Below are 21,628 nucleotides of genomic sequence, written 5' to 3'. Positions count from 1 at the left end.
GGAAGAGACCATGGGATCCCCTCCTGTTCTATGTGAACACAGTTTTGGGCCCCAAGATAATGGGTGTTTTCCCAGTCAAATACAAGAAAGTTAGAAGAGATGAAAGATTACTTTTTCTAATTAATTAATGGGTTAAGGGAGGGGGCCTTGAGTGGTTAATTTAATGCTGACATTTGGTGTCTCTCTTCTCCCTCAGACCACTCCACAGGGTCAGATTTTAGACTGAACCTGGTCTGGTGGTGGCCCCAAGGGAAAGAATCACTTTCTGGTGCTCATGCCTAAGCTGTCTTCCTTTGAAGAGGTGACTCACTGTGTGGAAGGCTCAGATCCAGAATCCCTTATTGCAGCAGGCCTCACCAGTTCTATGGACTGACTTCTTCCTCCCACCTATGAAACCCAAAGATACTGGGAGATACAACTGTACTGGCATGGAGCAAAAAGCATCTACTAGATAATCAGAACCCACTAAGGCCATGGAGCTGTTGTTGACAGGTAAGGAAGGTGTGGACCCCAGAATAACTTTGAGGATGATCTCTCTGCTTTCTTCCCAAACAGGGGCCTCATAGAGAAAAGACCAGATCTGTCCTGGGGCCTGGAAGGACTCAGGAGTCTTAGAAGACATGAGGCATTTCTATTGTGATCTAGAATCTGGGGAAGAAAGGTGATGGTGGGGATTAAGTTGGGGGTAAAGAGAAGAGTCACAGAGACCCAGAGCTGAAAGGGGCCTTGGAAGTTCCTGAAGCTAAATACTCCCACTACCAATGAGCAAAGTGAGGTCCATAGAGAGGGAAGAACTTGTCCATGGTCACACAACAAGTAAGTGCTGAGCCTGGAAATGAACCTACTCCAAGACCATGATCCTCATAAGCCTGATTTTAGCTTGAGCCCTGAGCCTGTCTGTGATAGACCAGATGAAAAGTGAGGGTTGTGATCTTCCCTCCCATGACTAAAATGCAAGAGACTATAGATTGGATGAACTCCCTCAAATGTGAAAGATCCTTAGATTCCTAGGTACTTACAGCTACAATTGTATGAACAAACTTCTAGTCAAACCCTCATTTACAGAGGAGATAACTGAGGCTCAGACAGGGCCAGTGAATAGGTCAAGGTCAAACAGGATTTCAGGGGCAGAGCATGCCTTGATCCAGGTGTCCTGATTTACACCACCTTGTTCTCCCACAGAAGAAGCCTTCCCTCTCAGCCCTCTCAGTCCTTGTGGTGGAGCCTGGGATGCATGTGACGCTTCAGTGCTGACAGTCCCCTCAGGCATTCCTCAGTTCAGTGACCTTCACTCTGCTGAAGGTAGACCCCTTAGCCTTTGCCGAATCAGAACCCAGTTGGGACTAAAGCTGACTTTCCCCTCCTGTCTGGGGCCCAGCATGCTGGCAAATACACCTGTGTCTCCCATGAGAGGATGTCTCCAGACCAGGTGTCTAAACTAACGAGGTCCTAGAGAACTGAGTGACAGGTGAGCTTTTATCTAGGTTCCAGGGAATGAAGTAGAAAATTGAAAGTCAAGATTAAGAGATATCCAAGGAAGTCGGAAAAGGCACATTGGTGGGAGGGGCTTTTTGAAGCATCTTCAGGTAGAGGTTGGGATAAGGGCTGTTTGTACCTATGGAAGGGAAAAGAATAAGTGCAAGAGTGAGTCAGCTTAGATGATAGTTATACTGGCAAATTAAATGGGAAGATCTTTCCTATTCATTATTAGACTCATGTGACCTGCTTAACTCACTTGGAAGCCTAAGGCACATGTGGTGGGAGGAGCATGCTGAACAGGTAGAACAGGAAGGGTGGTACAGAACCAGGAATATTCCTGCCTACCATGTCACCCTGAGACCCCAGAGGGGGAGTGTACATGATCTGGGCAAGAAGAGGGCATAATCCTGGGGCAGGGAGATAGCAGGTAAACGAGATTTCTGGTACTAGAAGCTAGAAGAATGATGAAAGCTTCTGTCCTTCTCAGATACAGCAGTGCCCAAGGAGAGACTAAGGGAACCGTTGATGAGTTAGCCCCATCCTGTCCTTCCCCTGGACAAGCCTGTTTCATCCTTGACCCCAACTTTCCCAATAGACTTTAAACTCAGGGTTAGATCACTTCTTAATCATTTACCTATTCTTTCTCCTGCTCCCTAAGAGAATACATCTGAACTGGACATTCTTGAAATTATTGTTTATTTTTTTAATATTTCAATAACTACTTCCATACGATTTATTTTCTTTTAATCTCAGGGAGTTCATTTCATGTAATTAAAGGAATGATTCTGAGAAGGCATCCATAGCTTTTAACGGACAGGCTGTCAAAGAATTCACAACACACCAATAGATTAAGAACTCCTGCTCCAAAGTCACTCATTTCCTCTTAATCTTGTATTTTCCTTCAGGTTCCCATTCCTGAAGGCCCCTAGGGAGTGATCTATATTCAGCTAAACAAAAGAACCTTGAAGAAGAGGAAAACAAGCTCTAAGAAGACATTCACAGAGCCCACCCTCCATGCCACTGTGACTTTGAACTAATGGCTTGGGCACCTTTCCCACAAGAATTCTCTCCCTTCTCTTCTCCCATCTCCTCTCCTCTCTCACAGTCACATATTCCCTGTGTTCTCATCACTGAGGAGCCATGATGGCTATTAGCAATACCCCCTGGGATCTAGAGGTAGGTAAACCAAGTTCTTCAGTCTACAATGATGAGACACATACACATACATACAAAAGAGAAGGAAAGTCTCAGAGAAGTCAATAGTAGCCATGGGGACCAGGAAGGACTTTCTTTACTAGATGAGATTGGAGCTGAGTTTTAAAGGAAACCAGGAAAACTAGGGAAGGAAGGATTATAAAGTACATATGAGGAGAGTTACCATGGAGGTGTGGAGTTAGTAGATGATTGGGTGCCAGGAAAAAAATCAACTGGAATAGCTGTCTTACAGGGTGAATGGAGGGAAATCAAGTGCAAGAAGAATGGAAAAGGAGGAAGTCACTGGGACTCACCACCTCACTGCCATCTTTCACTGATCCCTCAATGTCACTCCAAGTATCCAGGTTGGTGTCAAGTCCTGTGTTTTCCATCATCATACCATCCTTGTATATGCCTCCTTCTCTCCAACAACACAGTGACTACCCTGGGGCTCACCTCCCACCCGGTCTGTTGCAATGGCCTCCTGTTTGGTCTGCCTGCCACCTTTCTCCCACTCCACTTCATCTTTCACTCAGCCATCAAACTGATGTTTCTATGCAGCAGATCTGACTATTTCACTCCCTAGTTAATAAACTCCTTTTATCCCTATCTGCTGTTGGATTAAAAATAAAATCCTTTCTCATTTGAAGCTCCTCCCTAACCATCTTCATGACTTTTCAAAACTTCTTATACCTTATGTTTTCTCAGATACTCTTGGTGGCCAAGACAACCAATGTACCAAACAAGTTGCTCAAATCCAACCGGGTATTCCCATGATCACCTCTCATCTGTTCAACTCATATTCATATTGTCAGTGTTGACTACCATGGATTATACAGAGTAAGTGCTCAAAAGATTTTTGCAGAATTTCATTGGTGACAATCTTTGTTGTACCATGTCCAGACAGTCCTTGAAAACAGATTTGACATCAGAAGGAACTTGTATTTATCCTCTAGCCTGATCATGACAGGCTTGGGATTAGATCCCAAGATTAGGTCGCTTGGGAGTGCTTTTGGAAATTGAGTTAAATTGAAATGAAAGATTAGAGACTCACAAAAAAGAAGGAGTCTCTTAGAGTAGAGGCTAGATGGAGAAGTCAGGAAGGGACCAAGGAAAGATGGGGCACAGATTGAAAATCTCTCAAGTTTTCCCCTGTTCTTGTAAAAAGGTGGGCAGATTGGTAAGAATCATATCTGCTGCTTAGATGTTTTAATATGATTTTCTACTGGCCACTAGGTAGCTGCCCTTGTGCACAGTTGCTTATATGTGTATACACACACACACACACACACACATATACATATATATGTGTATATAGATATGTATGTATGTATTTACTGTTTTCAAGGTAAGATTCTTTGTATTTTTCTAATTATATTTATTTAAGCATAAACCAAAAACTCCAAGCATTTTCACATGTGAAATGGAACATAAAAGCAGAGACTGAGAATTTCCATCTCTCTCTCTCTCTCACAAACACACACACACACACACACACACACACACACACACACATGCACACATATAGACACATAACTTCCAAGTGTTTTAAAAACCATCCTGCTGCATACTTCCTTTTACATTTTCTTCTCTTCTCTGTATTTTTTAAATATATGTAAATGCTTCCTCTTTTTTGGCATTGCTATTTTCAACACTGCCCAAAGTAAAAAAAAAAAAAAGATTCCCAAATTAAAAAAGAACACAGATACTTACAATAAATAAGCAAAATAAAATTAATCCAGATGTTTCTGTCAAAAATATGTTTCTGTTTTTTGTGTTTATTACTTTCAGTCAAGGGTTGGGCACTATCCTTCACCAGATGTCTTTGAAGGCATGGTTGCTGTTTACATTTTTCACAGTTCTTACATCTTTCAATATTGTTTTTTTTTTCCTTACGGCTTTCAAATTATTGTCCCTTCTATATTATTATTGGGCTTGCATTATGTAGTAGCATATTGTTCCTGGTTATGGTCCCTTAAGTCTTCATCAGTTCATATTACCCAATGGTTTCTGAAATCTTCCCATTTGCAGTTTCACATAATGCAACATCACCCCTTCATTTTCATTTTCTGCTAGTGCAGCTATTTCATAATTATTTAAAGGACAAAAGAGGACACCCAGTTAGATTTTTGGATTATTCCCTCCTTTTCATTTCTTCTTCAAGAGAGATTTACTAATGCATATTCCTTCCTTCCTTTTATCCTCCAGGTTAACACATTCCACCCGATTTCCTACTTGTTTCTTTATTGAGTTTGACATATTTCTGCACCACATTACGTATGTATGTATGTATTTAACTCTTTTCAGCACATTTCATATAAAGGTGAGGTTCAGACGATGCCCACTCCTTCACTACATCCTACTAGTTTCTTCACTCTTCTCCCTTTGACACCAAATGTGAGGAATACCCTCCCTTCCTCACATCTGTAGTAAAGTATTGTTTCTAGCCTTCCTAGTTTTCAGCCTCTTAAAATGATTAAGACAATCTTCATTCAAATCCTGAGATTTCTTATTAAACTCTGTATGTAGCATCTGACGATATTAAACTTCTGAAGGGGAACATCTTTCTTTCCTCTCTGTTCAAACGTCAGCAAAGGCAGACTCAAGATTGCAGAGTGAGTGCTAGCAACTTTGCATCAGCTCCGCCAAAACCTCCACAATGACCAAGAAAATGTGTCAAACCAAATTCTGAGAAGCAAAACCAAGAAAAAGTCACACAGAGTCATTTTTTCCAACACAGGAAGCATGAAATGTTAGTACCTGACCATCATACAACACCTTTAAATTCCTAAAATAAATTTGACCTTCCAGATTTCTCTGGACATTTGCTTTTTTTTTTTTTGCTACTGAATTGTTGCTGCTTTTTTATTGTTATTATTCATTTTAATCTATCAGAAATACTTGCAAGTTCTCTGTCCTTTTAAAACCTCCATTATTTTTCCTTTATTAGCATATACTCAGCTTTGCAGTGTAAATACTGAGTTTTAAAGTCATACCTTTTTTGAATATTTTATTCAAAAATCTATACTTATTTAGTGTAGAAGCTTCTAAGTCTTTTGTGATCCTGACAGATTCCTTGACATTTGAAGATCCCCTTCCAAAGGTTTTCTGCATTGTTTTTCTTCAACATGAGAGATCTGGAGTTTGCTGTATGTAATTCCTCTGACTTTTCCTTTGATGGTCTCTTTCTGAAATGACTGATGTATTCTTGTGATATTCCCTTTGCCCTCTGGTTCTAATAGAAGTGGATCATTTTTATGATTCCTTGAAATACAGTGTACCTGGGGATTTTTTTGGTCATCAATTTCAAGAAGTCCAGATATCCTTAAAGTACCTCTTCTTGACTTTTAGTCTACATATGTTGTTCTACATGTCAGATATTCTATTATCACTCTTTTTATTTCAAATTTCTTGCTACATCATGGAATCTTTGATTCCTATTGCATATATTTTAGCATGATTTTCTTAAGACATCCAAATTTTCCTCTGAGCTTTTGCTTACCATTGCTAAAAACTGATTTTCTTTGGTGATCTCTACTACTGTTACACACACAACACACACATAAATATACATATATGTTTATGGTATGTTTATATATGTAATATGGTATGCATATAGGGTTATGTGGGGGGGGGGGGAGGTGTGTGTAATATTGGTTGGATGTGGGTGGGTAGGTAGCTTTTTTGGTTTGCTATTCTCTGCTGTATGAGTTTCTGACCAAGAGGCCCCCAATCAAGGCCAATCATTGTGTTTTGTTGCACTTGTGGGTGAGGTCAGGTGAGGTGATCAGCCCTGCTTAGTCTCATGCAGGGTCCTTGACATTTCTTCATTAACCTTTATTGCCCAGGATTAAGCTTCCCTGGATATATGAGACTCAGAAAACTGCATAAAAAAGAATCTTTAGGACATCTCTGTTCAGAATTTTAGTGCCATCAGAACACATAGGCTTCTATGGACACTGCCAATACAGTAATATGATCTACATATTCCGAGGGGCTGCAAAATAATCACCCTGAAATTTCTAACACCATTGGGCTTTCTAAGGTGAAGTTTTACACTTGCAGACTGTTCACACTGAGACTTAAAATCTACCAGTGCCTCTGGCTTCAATCTGTTCATGCTATTACTCAATCAGTAATAAACATTTTTTAGTACCTATATACCAGGTCTTCGAACAAACAGAAGCATTATAATTCTTGATTGTGCTAAAAACAAAACAACAAAAGATCCTACTTTGCTTGCCCTTACAATCAAAACCTCCCTTTTCAATCTGAATGGCCATGGATCCTGGAACAAATAAAGACATTATACTTTGTGATCCTAAACCCAGGTGATTTGTATATGAATAGGCATTAACATTTCTTTAGTAAATACAATATAAAAACATCACGAATTTTATATTTGCAGAATACACAACATAGCAACTCATTACTAAGGTGGTCAAATGCCTTTTAAACAAATGCCCATATAAATGCATAACATCATTGTTTGAGGAGGGAGTCAGGAGCTCCTCCTTCCTAAATACCAAATAAAATCCTCTTGTGGATGTGTGCTCCCCACCCTGCCATTACAAGAACTATCAGGTGTAGGATCTAATGAGCCAAGTGTCAGTCTTAATGTTCCACCCCACTTCTTCTGAGTCCTGAGGGTTAGATGGGAAACAAAGCCATCAGTGTGGTGTCCTTGCTAGTTATAGAGTACTTCTCCCTATCCACCATGGGCAACTCTGTGTCTGGAGTCCCAAACTGTCACAGGAGAATACTGAAAAATGGCACACTCAGTGCCCTGTTGCACAGTCCCAATCTTGCCTCAGGGCTAAACACCAAACTTCTGGGTTGCTCTTCTTCCAGTAAGAGGCAACCACTCCCAGCTCCCACCTGGATCTGCACCCTAGCAACCCTGCACTCCCATTCCTCTCACTTCACCAAAGTGAACATATTGGCCATTCTTTATTTCTGCTGGATGGTTTAGCACATAGGTTTCTTGTGGACTTCCAGGGGTTCCAGGGCTCCACTTCAAGCTCCTGCAGCTCTGGTCTGGTTTCTGAATACAATACACTTTCAGGACCTTCACTACTCTAGCAGTCAAGGAGCCTAGCTAATTCAACCAAGCCCAGGCTCTGGCCATCCCTGTTTCTTGTGGCTTCACAGAACAATAGTCACCATAACTGGGAAACAACGGACAATTATTCCAGTCCCACAAAACCCCATATTTTACTTTTAACTCATGCAGATCCTGCTGACTATTCCATAATGTAACAGTAAGCACCCCAACAATCTGCTATCACAGGTTCTCAGATCTGCATACACAAAAGGAAAGAAACTTTCAAGGGGCTAACAATCACTTTCATCAATCACATGAATCATTCCTTTAACCAAGTACATAGATCATTCAGTTAGTTCAGGAATCAGCACCCTGAATTTCAAAGAAAATACAGAGAAAACAAAAAATCAACAGACATGGCTTCCTCTACGTGAATTCAACAGATAAGTGGATCCCAACTTTCTGACCATAGTTACCAGAGAGGGAAGCACAGCATCTGGGTTGTCAAAGCTGGGGAGCACCTTGGTGCCTTTCTAGAGTCATCATCTGGCACTCAAACCTTAGTGCAAAAATTAAGCCCAATGTAAAACCTCAGCTTTCTGTTAATACCGTTTTAGAGCCAGAGGGCATCAAAACGCTTTGACCTCTTGCATTAATAGAAAAAAACAAAAGGTACTTGGAACCCTCCTAAGAAACAAGTCTCCTAATCAAGTTTCCCACAATAAGCAGGCCATCAATGGATGGGTAAGTTCTTTAATCGCATTAAAATAATTAACAATGCAAATACACAGACTGTTTCCAGTTAAAGAAACTTTTATTTCTGTTCTTTACTCCTTGTAAAGACTCTTGATTGATACAGGCAAGATTAAATCAAAGACATTTGATTATACTAAAACAAAAACAGCAAAACATCCTATTTTGATTTCCATCACACAGACTCATAAACCCTTGGTCACACTTTCTAGCAATGTGAATAGTGTCCAAGGAGGAGAATGAACATACAGGAAAAAACTTAGCATGTAGGAATGTAGGTGGTCCCATATATGAACTATAAGTCTCAAAAGTCCTATATGCCTTAGGAAAACTATGACTCTTAGTGATTGGACTTAATGTTTTGAGGAAACAATATAAAGGTTCTAGGAAGATGATGGAGTAAGTCAGAAATGACCAGGCTCCCCAGACTAAAAATCATGACTAAATGAATGTAGAGTGGTGAAAAAAAAAAAAATTGTAGTAAAGCACTTGTCCTCCTGAAACAAGTTAAGAGGATATTAGAAAGACTCCAGAACCTGAGGTTTGGCCTGAGTGAAATGTAGACACCTCCATGCTGACTCCATTAAATCAAAAATAATAGGCCCTAAGGGAGGAAGAGTAGGCCTCAAGAAATTTCACCTGAGGAAATTTCATCTAAAGAACAGCTGACACTGAGAAGGGTGAGTGAAGAATGAAGAACCCCTTTTTGTATCCTGAAGTAGAGGTGTTAAGCCCACATGATTACAAGTTATGGGTGAAAAGGAAAGGTGTCCCTGAGGTTGATTCCCCAGACAGAATTCAGACAATGACATAAGGAAGACCAGGGTTCTAGGGCAACCTAATCCACAACTTGGGTTAAAACTTAATAACAATAATATTAAGGTGTTAAACATGAAATAAGACAAACTAAAAATAAAAATGTATAAGCAACAGAAAAGGAATAGAGCAGCTGATAACTACTTTGGTGTAAAATAAGATCTGGGTTCATTTTCAGAGGAAGATTATGAGTTTAAAAACAAGTCAACCTTACCCTAAAGTGTTATATCAAATGATCACAAGACCCCTCAAAAAACTCTTGCAAGCATTTAAAAAGGAATTCAAAAATCAAATAGGAGAGAATGAGAAAAAATTAGAAAAAGAAATAAAAGCAATTCAAGAAAATCATGAAAAGAAAGTTAACCAATTGGAACAAGAGATACAATGTCATAAGGAAGAAAACGAAAAGAAATTAAAAATCAATAAGAAAGCACAAGGAAAAATTGGAAAAACAAATATAAAAGCTGTCTAAGAAAATTATGAAAAAGAAAGTTAATCAATCACAAAAGTAGATGCAAAACCTTAAGGAAGAAAATAACTACTTGAAAACTAGAATTGGGCAAGTGATATCAAAAGATATTGTAAATTACTAAGATATAATACAACTACAAAAATTAGAGGAGAACCTGAAACATTTCATTAGAAAAATAAGATCTGCAGAGCAGGTCAAGAAGAGAAAATATAAGAATTGTTGGTATACGTTAAAGGTCTGATTAATAAAAGAATCTAGATACAATATTACAAGAAATAGTGAAAGAAAGTTGCCTGACGTTATAGAACAAGATAGTAAGGTAGAAGTAAAATAATCCACAAATCACCACCTGAAAGAGATCTTAGGAAGAAAACTTAAAGAAATGGCCTAGTCAAGTTTCAAAATTGCAACATTAAAGAGAAAATGATGCAAGCAACAACAAAAAAATATTTCAATACTGTGATTTCATAAGATCTGGATTTCATAAGAACTAGCACAGAGGTGGGTAACCTGCAGCCTCAAGGCCACATATGACCCTTTAGGTACTCAAGTGTGACCCTTTGACTGAATCCAAACTTGACAAAGACCCATTAATTTGGAATCAGTCAAAAGCTGCACTTGAAGAACTGAAGGGGCACATGTGACCTTGAGATCACAGGTTGCCCACCCCTGACTAGCAGCTTCTACACTAAAAGACCATTTGTCTTGGAAAATTATATTTTGTGGGGTTGCATCCAAGAATAACTTGTCCTGCAAAGCTGAGTATAATAGTGAATAAGAAAAGAAAATTTATTGAACTGAAACACTTTCAGGTATTGTAACAAAAACATCAGAAGTAAAAGGAAAATTAGATATGAGAAGCAGAAACAATAAAAGGAAATCACTAATGACTAATTATAAGGTAATGAAGAAGGATGAACGCTACTTACAATATATGAAAATGTTATTAAAGCCAGTTATTATTAGTGATAATGTTTAATATAAAATTTTGGAATAATCTCTTTGTTCTCTCTGAAGTAAACTCAGAGAGTGCCTCTTCCTATGTCAGCAAAAGCCAGCCAAGGCCGACTCTACACTCCTTAAGGAGACCTTTAACCTAAGACACTATATCTTGAATAATAAGACTTTCCTTTGATGAATAATGAGACTTTCCTTTGATGAATCTTATTATCTATAGACACATACTATGTTATGACTAATGGGACTTTCCTTTGATCTACAGACATGTACTATGTTGTGGCATATTAATGGTAAAGAAAATATAGACATCTTAGGTCATAATTTCTATTGAACATTGTTTACCCTTTCCTATGTCAATTATCTGTTTAGGGGAGGAAGCCTGCCACTTACTAGTGGTGGGGTTTCTTTCCTTATCACCGAGACATATGCTTACCCAGCCTGAAATCTCAAGGCCTGACTAACATTGCTTTGTTAATTGTCCTGTCTTACTGAATTTATGATTTGTTCAACTAGGAGAGTTCCTTTCTCATGGCAAAATGTATATAAGCCAGAAGATTTCTGCACTGGGTAGCCAGAACATTTCTGGCTCCATAATGCATTATGTAACTGTTTTCTTTATGGGGAATTGATCAATTAATTAATTAAATCATAAAATGTATGCATTAGCCTGTTGTCTTTTCTTAACAAAGTTTTCAGGTCAACATTAGCAATAATAGTAGTCTTAAAACTATTATCATTCCTAAGATAGTTTGAGTAAAAAGTTGGGGCTGAGTTGTGTACAACAAGGTTATTCAAAAAAAAAAAGAGTAGTAAAAGTGTAAAAAGAAGTTATTTCATAAAAGCAGGTAGTGAAAGGAAGAACCAGTACAGAGAAAGGAAGCAGGACTGGAGGGCTGGTAATATTGGAAACTAATTCTCATCTGTGTTGAAGAGGAAACAACATGTACATAGGCAGAGGTTTAGAAGACTTGTGAACTTACAGAGAGAAGGGAAAACTGGAAAACAGACTGAGGGTGGGACTTTTAGAGTGGTATATAAATTAAGATTAGAAGGATGGAATGAATAGATAAAGAAGATATTTTTTATTTATTTTTATTTTTCAACATTCCCTTCGACAAGATTTTGAGTTTCAGATTTTCTCCACGTTTCTCTCATCCCCCACCCCAAGACAGTAAGCATTCTGATCACCACTTCATCCATCTGCCCCCCTTCTGTCACCTCCCCCTTCTCATGAGCTTCCATTCTATTTCCTTGTAATGCAAGATAGATATCTAGCCCCTTTGCCTATATATCTTATTTACTTTTGCATGTAAAAATCATTTTTAATGTTCATTTTTAAAGCTTTGAGGGCCACATTTTCTCCCTTCCCTCTGCTCACCCACCCTCACTGAGAAGGCAAGCAATGTAATATAGGTTATACATGTGTCGTCATGCAAAACACTTCCATATTAGTCATGTCGTGAAAGACTAACTATATTTCACTCTGTTCTGTCCCACCCTCCATTTATTCTTTTCTCTGCTTTGACCTGTCCCTCCACAAAATTGTCGGCTTTTGATGAGGCTTTCCCCCAATCTGTTGTCCCTTTCTCTAAACCCTTTCCTCCCTGCTTTCCTGTAGAGTAGGAGAGATTTCTGTATCCAGTTGAGCTTCTTTGTTACTTCTTGGTTAAGCCAAATCCGATGAGAGTAAGGCTCACTTATTACCTCTTATCTTCCCCCTTTTTCCCTCCATTGTAAAAGTTCTTTCTTGTCTCTTTTATGTGAGATAATTTACCCCATTCTATTCTATCTCTCCCTTTCACTTTCTCTCTGTAAGTTCCTCTCAACACTTAATTTTATTTTTTAGATATCATCCCTTCACATTCAGCTCACCCTATGCTCTCTCTCTCTGTCTATATATATATATATATATATATATATATATATATATATATATATATATATATATATATTTTTTTTTACTCTTTTACTACCCATATATATATATAGACAGAGAGAGATACGAGTATACATGCATATGCATGTATACACACATACATAACATACATATATACATACATGCAGGTGTGTGTATGAATATGTATATGTACATATACATGCATGCATATACATATTCATCTTTGTATTTTTCCAGCTTTTTTTTCATGTCTTTATGTTTCCTGAGATTTCTTGTTTACCTCATTCACTTATAAATCTTCCTGTGCAAAATCTGTCCATTGTGAAGCCTCTAAGTATTTTGATCTGTAACCTCACTTACAATATTCTCCTTATGAGTACATGAAAAACATTATACATTTTGCTTATGGAGAAGTGATCCATAAAGCAGAGGGCCAGTCCCATTATGCCAAGAATGGAAAGAGGGAATTGTGGAATTGAGTAAATCACACCGACTTTATCATATGACTCAATTTAAGATATAGCACACTTCCCACTCTATTTATGGATGTATTCCTCTAGTGAGAAAATCCTGTTCAAATATGGAAATTGTGAGAAAATTTTATTGAACTGTTTGAACCTAGCCCAATGTGTCTGGGGAATGGGACCACTTCTGCATTTTTCTTAGTGACCCTTATACAAAAAGGACTAAATTATGTTGATCAGAAACCACATCAGATATGAAGATTTGATGAGAGGAGTTTTCTCACAATTATGAACTTCAAATAACACATATGTTGAAAACTTAACCTGTACTGGTAAGAGAGTTACTGTTTCTTTGTTCCATCGGTTGAAGAAAGACACTTGTGGAAAGGTAGACATTTCTTTTTTTTCTAAATTCAATGAACTGCAGTTGTTTACTCTCCCTCTCCCTAACTGTCGTATCCCTAATCTTTCCTCCACTTCAAAATTAAAAAAAAAAAATTAGTCATATCTTCATTTATAGCCTAATGATTGTTTTCTTTTAATGCATACAATCTGCCTCCCCTGTAGTCAGGATCCAGTGAGAAACTGAGAAGGACTAGGAACAATTAATTATGCGTGTAACATTCATTGCTTAATAATGTGATATGTTTAGTAGCTCGAATCCTATTTTCTCACTTATTTCAGATTTCATTCATCATTTAACTATAATTTATCTACAAAGATATGGATACCTCTTAACGCAGAAAAATCACTTGGATTTTTCACATCGAAAGTTACCTGTATCCTGGTGACTTCTCTCTCTAATTAGCTAATTATCTTATATTCTTCTGTTTTCTGATTTTTATCAAGAAATATTTTTTAATTATCATTTTTCAAAAATGTTGAGGATGTATTTTCACATCAACAATTTTCCCCAATATCTCACCTCATTTCCCTCCCAGAGAACAATAACTTTTAACAAAGTGTATTCTAATAAGCAAATCAAATAAGAAAATCAAAAATCGTGATGGATGATAAATATACTGAATAAGTCTAAAGATATATACCATGTGCAACAAGCAGATACTTCTCTGAAGGGGAGTGGGAGTGTATTCACAAATCTTTGAAGAGTGGCCATGTCTTCACAAATCTTTTTTACTGTTTCTTGTTGAAATTTTCTCATCTTCCATTGATATGTTTGTCTTTTGTTTTTCTTAAATCTGTACTAGATTGTTATGATTATTACTGCTTTATAATATAGTTTCAGGTCTGGAAGTGCTATTCTCCTTTCTTCCTTTTCACTTTTTATCATTTCTCTTTATATTTTTGATCTGTGTTATTTTTTTCAAAAATAATTTCATTCCATTGTCAAAACCTCTAAAGTGTCTCTTTGCTAATTTGATTGGTCCATCATAAAACTGTATACTAACATTGTAAGGTCGTGTCATTCTTATTATTGGCAAGAATTAATTTTATAGCTATGACCATTGAATATTCCTCCAACTATAAGTTCTTATTTATTATTTTAATTGGTTGTAGACAATTTAATTACTTAGTTTCAATTATTTTAATTTTATTTTATTATTTCAATTTGTAGTTAATCTATACAAGTCTTTTTCATATTTTGGTAGGTCATGCTCAGCTATATTTTTGATTTTGTAGTTATTTAGAAGGAAACTTTCCTTTTCACTCTTATCTCTCACATTGTGTTTTTATTTAGAAATGATATCAGTGCTGACCAGAGTGTGATCCTGGGATCTGACTGTGAGCCAAGAGTAAAAAGCACATTCCTGGTGAGAGTGATACCATAGGGAGCAAGAATATTTTCAGGACCATGTGACTGCAACCCTAATTGTGCATTATTGAATAAGAATAGGAGTTTAAGAGGTTGAGGCCCTCAACTGAAATCAAAAAACAATGTTAAATAGGATCAGAAGTCTTGGACAACATTACACACAATTAGGGAACACAACTTGATTATAAAAAAGTTAATATTTAGCAGCTAAAAATAAAACAAAATATAAAATGAAATGAATAACTAAAAGAAAAAGAACCCTATCAATGACTCTAAGCAAATTCTTGAACAGTAGAATCAAAAAAAAAGGCAAAGTGAACCAAATTTCCAACCCAAGACAACTTAGAAGTTCAGGAAGAAAGACCTGTTGCACCGGGGTGAGACAGGAGTGTGCTCCAATGCAAGCAACATCAGCATAGAACTTACCCCAACAAACTCTGACCAAGCTTCAGGGTAACTCTATCGCTGGCAGAAGTAGTGGTTTCCAGTCCTTTAAGCTCATAGATACCAAAGAAAATTCAGAAGGTCAACAAGAAAGATCAGTCAGGCCTAGGTGAGAGTGGAACACATTCCACTGCTGGCTGCTCCAGGAACTGCTGATCACAGAAAACCAGGAGCAGGCCTTGGGAGTGACTGAATCAGCAGTAGCAGTGGCTGCTTCTGGAGGTCTCAGCCCACAGAGAGTACAGGGATCAAACAATTGATCAGAAGGAGATTACAGGGGTCTTTTTGCTAGCACTGAGACAGGACTCTATTTCTTTGCCCATACTCAAATTCAGGTTACAGTCTTGGGTGACAATCCCAGAGTGAGGAGAAGCATTAGCTGCTAGCACTTGCAGCCAATGTGGAGAGAGACAGACCCTCTTCACAGTTCCAGAACAGAAAAGAGTACTTGTGGTTGCTCACAGAGAAGAGCACAGGCCAGGATACTAGGAAACACCTATCCTTGTTTCATACCACCTTGGAAGAACTGAAAACTTACAGGTGTCTAGAACTATGTCTGAAAGCAGCTGCAAAAAACCTTGAAGTTTGGGGAAATGTGCACTAAAAGCAGAACTAGGAAAAGGTGCAAAAAAAAACAGGAAAAAATATTGACTATGCAAAGTTATTATGATGACAGGGAAGATGAAAACACATGCTCAGAAGACAACAAAGTCAAAGCTCCTACATCCAAAACCTCCAAGAAAAATATGAATTTCTTTCATACCATGAAAAAGTTCAAAAAGCATTTTGAAAATAAGTAAGAAAGGTAGAGGAAAACTGGGAAGAAAAATAAGAATGAGAAAAGAAAATTATGAGAAAAGAGTCATCAACTTGTTGGAGACACAAAAAATTGCTGAGGAAAAAAAACGTAAAAAAGCAGAATAGACCAAATGATAAAAAGAGGTCCAGAAAGTCAGTTAGGTGAAGAATGGCTTAAAAAACAGAAATAGTCAAATGGGAAAAGACTTAAATGCTTATTGAAGAAAATAATTCATTTAAAATTAGAATGGCACAAATTGAAGCTAATGACTTTATGAGAAATCAAGAAACAATCCAGCAAAACCAAAATAATGAAAAAATGAAAGAAAATGTGAACTATCTCATTGGAAAAACAACTGATCTGGAAAATAGTGCAAGAGAGATAAAAATGAGCAGATGGAAACCTAGAATTAAAAAAAAGAGACTAGTCATCATCTTTCAAGAAATTATCAAGGAAAACTGCCCTGATGTTCTAGAACCAGAAGGCGAAATAGATATTGAAAGAATCCACATCTCACCTCCTGAAAAAGATCCCAAAATGAAAACTACCGGGAATATTATAGTGAAATTCCATAGTTCACAGGTAAAGGAGGATATATTGCAAGAAGCCAGAAAGAAACAATTCAAGTGTGGTGGAGCCAGATTAAGCTGCTTCTACATTAAACTACTGAAGGACTTTGAATATGAGATTCTGGAGGGCAAAGAATTAGAATTAGAACCAAGAATCACCTACCCAACAAAGTGAGTAAATTCCTTCAGGGGGAAAAATTGACATTCAGTGAGATAGAAAACTTTAGAACATTCTTGATGAAAAGATCAGAGTTGAAGACAAAATTTGACTTTCAAATAGAATAGTCAAGAGAAGCATGAAAAGATAACCAGAAAAGGTAGAAAGTAAGGAACTTAATAAGGTTAAATTAATTGTATTCCTAATTGGGAAGATGATATTTGTAAGTCATGGGACTTTTCTCATTATTATGGAAGTTAGAAAGACTTGATTGTTTACTGTCCATTCTCAATGAGGACTAAAATTACATCACAATGATAAAATGAAGTTTCAGTGTGTATGACTGTAGCTGATCAGATGAATATGAGCTCTGAATGCTCTACAACAGATTGAGCACAGATAGTCCGCATGAACATTTGGGGTGGTTACTCCAAATTTGTGGATCCCATGTTTCCTTTGTGCCATTTCGATTCTGGTTTGCTCATAGAGCACAGCACCTTTTCTGATGTGGGCATGTCAAGTTGAGCATTTCCGTGCAGTGTGTCCCATGTTGCACAATCCAATACAAAGTTCTTGATAGAGACCTTGAAAGTGTCCTTTAATCACTTTTTCTGGACAACATGAAGATTCTGAAGATCACCTGGCCGGATAAGGTACCAGACACTGAGGTCGTCCTTGCTCTAACTGAACTCCCATGTATTCAAACTATCCTTCAGAGAGTGCAACTCCAATGAGCTGGCCATGTTGTCCAAATGTAAAATGTACCTTTGCCAAAAAGACTGTAAGTGTAGTTAGAAGGAGTATACATAGACAGAAGGTACAGGTGTGAGTTGAATATAAAGGGATGATAACTAAAAATAAAGTTAAGATACAGGAAAAGAATGTGCTTAGAGAAAGAGAAAGGGAAAGACAGAACGGATAAATTATTACACATGAAAGTGGTGAGGAAAAGCTTTTACAGTGGAGAAGAAAAAGGAGGAGGTGATGAAAAGTAAATGAACCTTACTCTCATCAGAATTGGCTCATAACAGGAATAACATACGCACTCAATTGGGTATAGGTATCTCTCTTACCCTGAAGGAATGTAGGAAGAGAAAGGGATGATAGAAGAGGGGGTGGTGGTGATAGAAGGAAGGGCAGATTGGGGGAAGGGGTAGTCAGAAACAAAACACTTTTGAGGGGGTACAAGGTGAAAGGAAAGATGTGGGGGATATGGCAGGGTGAAAAATATTTTGAAGCAAATTTCTCTTGCACAACCATAAGTCCTTGCCTAAGCACCACTTAATGGCTGTTTTTCAGTCCTCCTGGCTCAGAGTGAGTATAAATATTAACCATTCCTCTACACTAAAATACTCTTCTCCTTCCATTGATTTATTATGATGATGTGTTATTATTATTATTGATGTTGTTCTTGATGTTGTTGCTGTTGCTGCTGCTAAAGGGGCCTTGACTCACTTCTTAAAGATGCCTTTTCACTGAATGGGTGTTATGTCAGTTAAAGTGAAAACGTGAAAAAACATAGATTAGTGGGACCACGTTCTCAGCTTGTATCATTGGCCATCTCTAGTCATCCTGATGAATATCTGGCCACTAAATCCAGATGACTCTGGAGGAGAATGTGAGGCTGTTGATTTTGCACAGCCCTCCTTCACTCAAACAGAAGTCAACTGCAAGTAATCTCATCAACTCCCTCATGACATGGTCCTCTTCGAGAAAGAGAAGCATAACAACGTTTCTGAAACATATAGAGAGCTGTGTCAAACTTATAAAAATAGGAGCTGTTCCTCAGTTGATAAATGATCAAAGGACATGATTGATTTTTAGATAAAGTAATCAAAGCTACACACACACACACACACACACACACACATACACACACACAAACATATTTGAAAAAAATTATTAATAGGAAAAATTAAAACAGTTCTGAGATACTCCCTCAAACCTATTAGATTAGCTAAGAGGACAGAAAACATAAATGCAAATGGTGAAGGAGATGTGGACAAAGCAAGACATTAATGCACTGTTGGTGAAATTGTGAACTGATTCAATCATTCTGTAGTGCAATTTGAAGACATATGATTATTGATAGCTTTAATTTTTTCCTCTGAAAATTCCCTGTTCATGTCCCTTGACCATTTATCAATTGGGGAATGACTTGTATTCTTGTACATTTGACTGAATTCTCTATATATGTTAGAAATGAGACCTTTATCAAAGACACTAGTTGCAAATTATTTCCCCAGTTTCCTGGTTCCTTCCTAATCCTGGTTGCATTGGGTTTGTTTGTGGAAAAACATTTCATTTTAATGTAATTAAAATTATCCATTTCCACTTCATAATATTCTCTGTCTCTTGTAAGGTCATAAATTACTCCATTCTCCACAAATCTGACAAATACACTATTCTTTGCTCCCCTAAGTTGTTTATAGTATCAATCTTTATATATAGATCATGTATCCATTTGGACTTTATTCTTGTGTATGGTGTCAGGCGTTGGTCTATGCCCAGTTTCCACAACACTGTTATCCAGTTTGACCCAGCAATTTTTGTCAAAAAGTGTGTTTATCCCAGAAGCTGGGGTGCTTAGGTTTATCAAACATTAGATTGCTATATTCATTAACTACTGTATCTTGAGTACCTATCCTATTCCGCTAGTCTACCCTTCTGTTTCTTAGCCAGTCCCAAGTGGTTTTGATGATTGCTACTTTATAATACAATTTGACATATGATAGAGCTAGGCCACCTTCCCTAGCATTTCTTGATATTGTGTACCTTTTGTTCTTCCAGATTAATTTTGATATTATTTTACCTACCTCTAGAAAGTAATTATCTGGTAGGTTGATTGGTATGGCACTGAATAAGTAAATTAATGTAGGTAGAATTGTCATTTTTTTTATATTAGCTTGGCCTACCCATGAAGAACTGATGTTTTTCCACTTACTTAGATCTTACTTTATTTGTGTGAAAATGTTTTGTAATTGTGCTCACGTAGTCCCTGGATTTGTTTTGGCAGGTAGACTTCCTGATATTTTATAGGGTCTACCATAGCTTTAAATGGGGTTTCTCTTTCTATCTCTTGCTGCTAGACTTTGTTAGCAATATATAGAAATTCAATGATTTGTGTGGGTTTGTTTTGTAACCTGCAACTTTGCCAAAGTTGTTTCTTATTTCAAGTACTTTTTTTACATGTGTCTCTGGGATTCTCTAAGCATATCATCATGTCATCTGCAAACAGTGATTAGTTAGTTTCTTCTTTGCCTATTCTAATTCCTTCAATTTATTTTTCTTCTTTTATTGGTACATTAAGAATTTCTAATACCATATTGAATAACAGTGTTGATAATGGACATCCTTATTTCAACCCAAGATCTTATTGGAAATGCATCTAGCTTGTCCCCATTGCATGTAATGCTTGCTGATGGTTTTAGATAGGTACTACTTATTGTTTTATGAAAAGATCTATTTATTTCTATGCTTTTCCAGTGCTTTCGATAGGAATGGGTATTGTATTTTTTCAAAAGCTTTTTCTGCATCTATTGAGAAAATCAATGAAAAACTTCATTCAAAAAATGACAATACTGAGGCAACCATAAAATCTTTTTGGATACTGCAAAAGGAGTTCTTAGGGGAAGTGTTATATCTTTGAATGCCTATATGAGTCAAATAGAGAAAGAGGATATCAATGAATTGACCATGCAGCTAAAAAAGTTCAAAAAAGAACAAATTGAAAATCCCTAAGTAAATACTAAATAAGAAATATTCAAAACTAAAAGTGAGATTAATAAATTTGAAATTAAGTAAACTATTGAATTAATAAATAAAATGAAGAGGTTTTATTGTGAAAAAAACAATGAAATTGATAAAACTTTGGTCAATTTGATTAAAAAAAGAAAGAAGACAACCAAAGTACCAATATCGAAAACGAAAAGGACGAACTAAACTGAAGCGAGAAAGAAATTTAAACAATAATTAGAAATTGCTTTACCCAACTGCGTGCCCATAAATTTGGCAATCTAAACGAAATGGATGATTATTTTAAAAAATATTAATTGTCCAGAATAACAGAAGAGAAAGTTGAGTACTTAAATAACCCCATCTCAGAAAAAGAAATTGAACGAGTGATCAATGAACTCTGTAGGAAAAGAACTCCGAGGCTGGATGGATTTACAATTGAATTCTACCAAGCATTTAAAGAACAGTTAATTACAATACTATATAGACTCTCTGGGAAAATGGGGGAACGAGGAGTTTTTCCAAGTTCTTTATATGATAGAAATATGTTTCTCATACCTAAACTAGGAACATCCAAAACAAAGAAAGAAAATGACAGATCAAATTCTCAAATGAATATAGATGCAAAAATTTTAAATAAGATATTGGCAAAAAGAATACAGTAACTTATCACAGGAATAATACATTATGATCAGGTAGGATTTATACCAAGCATACAGGGCTGGTTCAGTATTAGAAAAGCTTTTAGCATTATTGATCATATCAACTACATTTTTCATTTTCTTGGACATTCCTTCCCACGTAATATAACTGAGAGACAGTGAAATATCCTATCATTATTTTGTTATCAGTTATACATTCTTTTTGCCCAATTAGTATTTTGTTTATTAATTTAGATGCTAAGTCCTTTATAAAATGTAATTTTAATATTGTTTATTATTAATTAATATTTTTAAATATTTAATTGAGTTAATATTTTTTGTATTTTATTTACTTAATAATTTAATATTGTCCATCAATTTTTCTCAATGTAGTGTAGTTCCCTTATTTTTCCCTTTTTATGATTTAAAT

General features: G+C 36.7%; 1 long non-coding RNA gene across 2 annotated transcripts; it reads left to right on the top strand.

The window, feature by feature from the left end:
• Positions 1-215: 215 nt before the first annotated feature.
• Positions 216-5,476, top strand: LOC140503500 (uncharacterized). Of its 2 annotated transcripts, XR_011966810.1 has the most exons (5): positions 216-492; positions 1,183-1,468; positions 2,385-2,655; positions 2,927-3,038; positions 5,270-5,476. It is a non-coding gene; the product is annotated as an uncharacterized lncRNA (long non-coding RNA). The 2 variants fall into 2 exon arrangements; XR_011966809.1 differs by having other exon boundaries at positions 216-1,468.
• The last annotated feature ends 16,152 nt before the right edge of the window (positions 5,477-21,628 follow it).

The sequence above is a fragment of the Notamacropus eugenii genome, chromosome 5 (genome assembly GCF_028372415.1).
Source record: "Notamacropus eugenii isolate mMacEug1 chromosome 5, mMacEug1.pri_v2, whole genome shotgun sequence".
Lineage (NCBI taxonomy): Eukaryota > Metazoa > Chordata > Mammalia > Diprotodontia > Macropodidae > Notamacropus > Notamacropus eugenii.
This window is presented reverse-complemented; position numbering and strand designations above follow the sequence as displayed.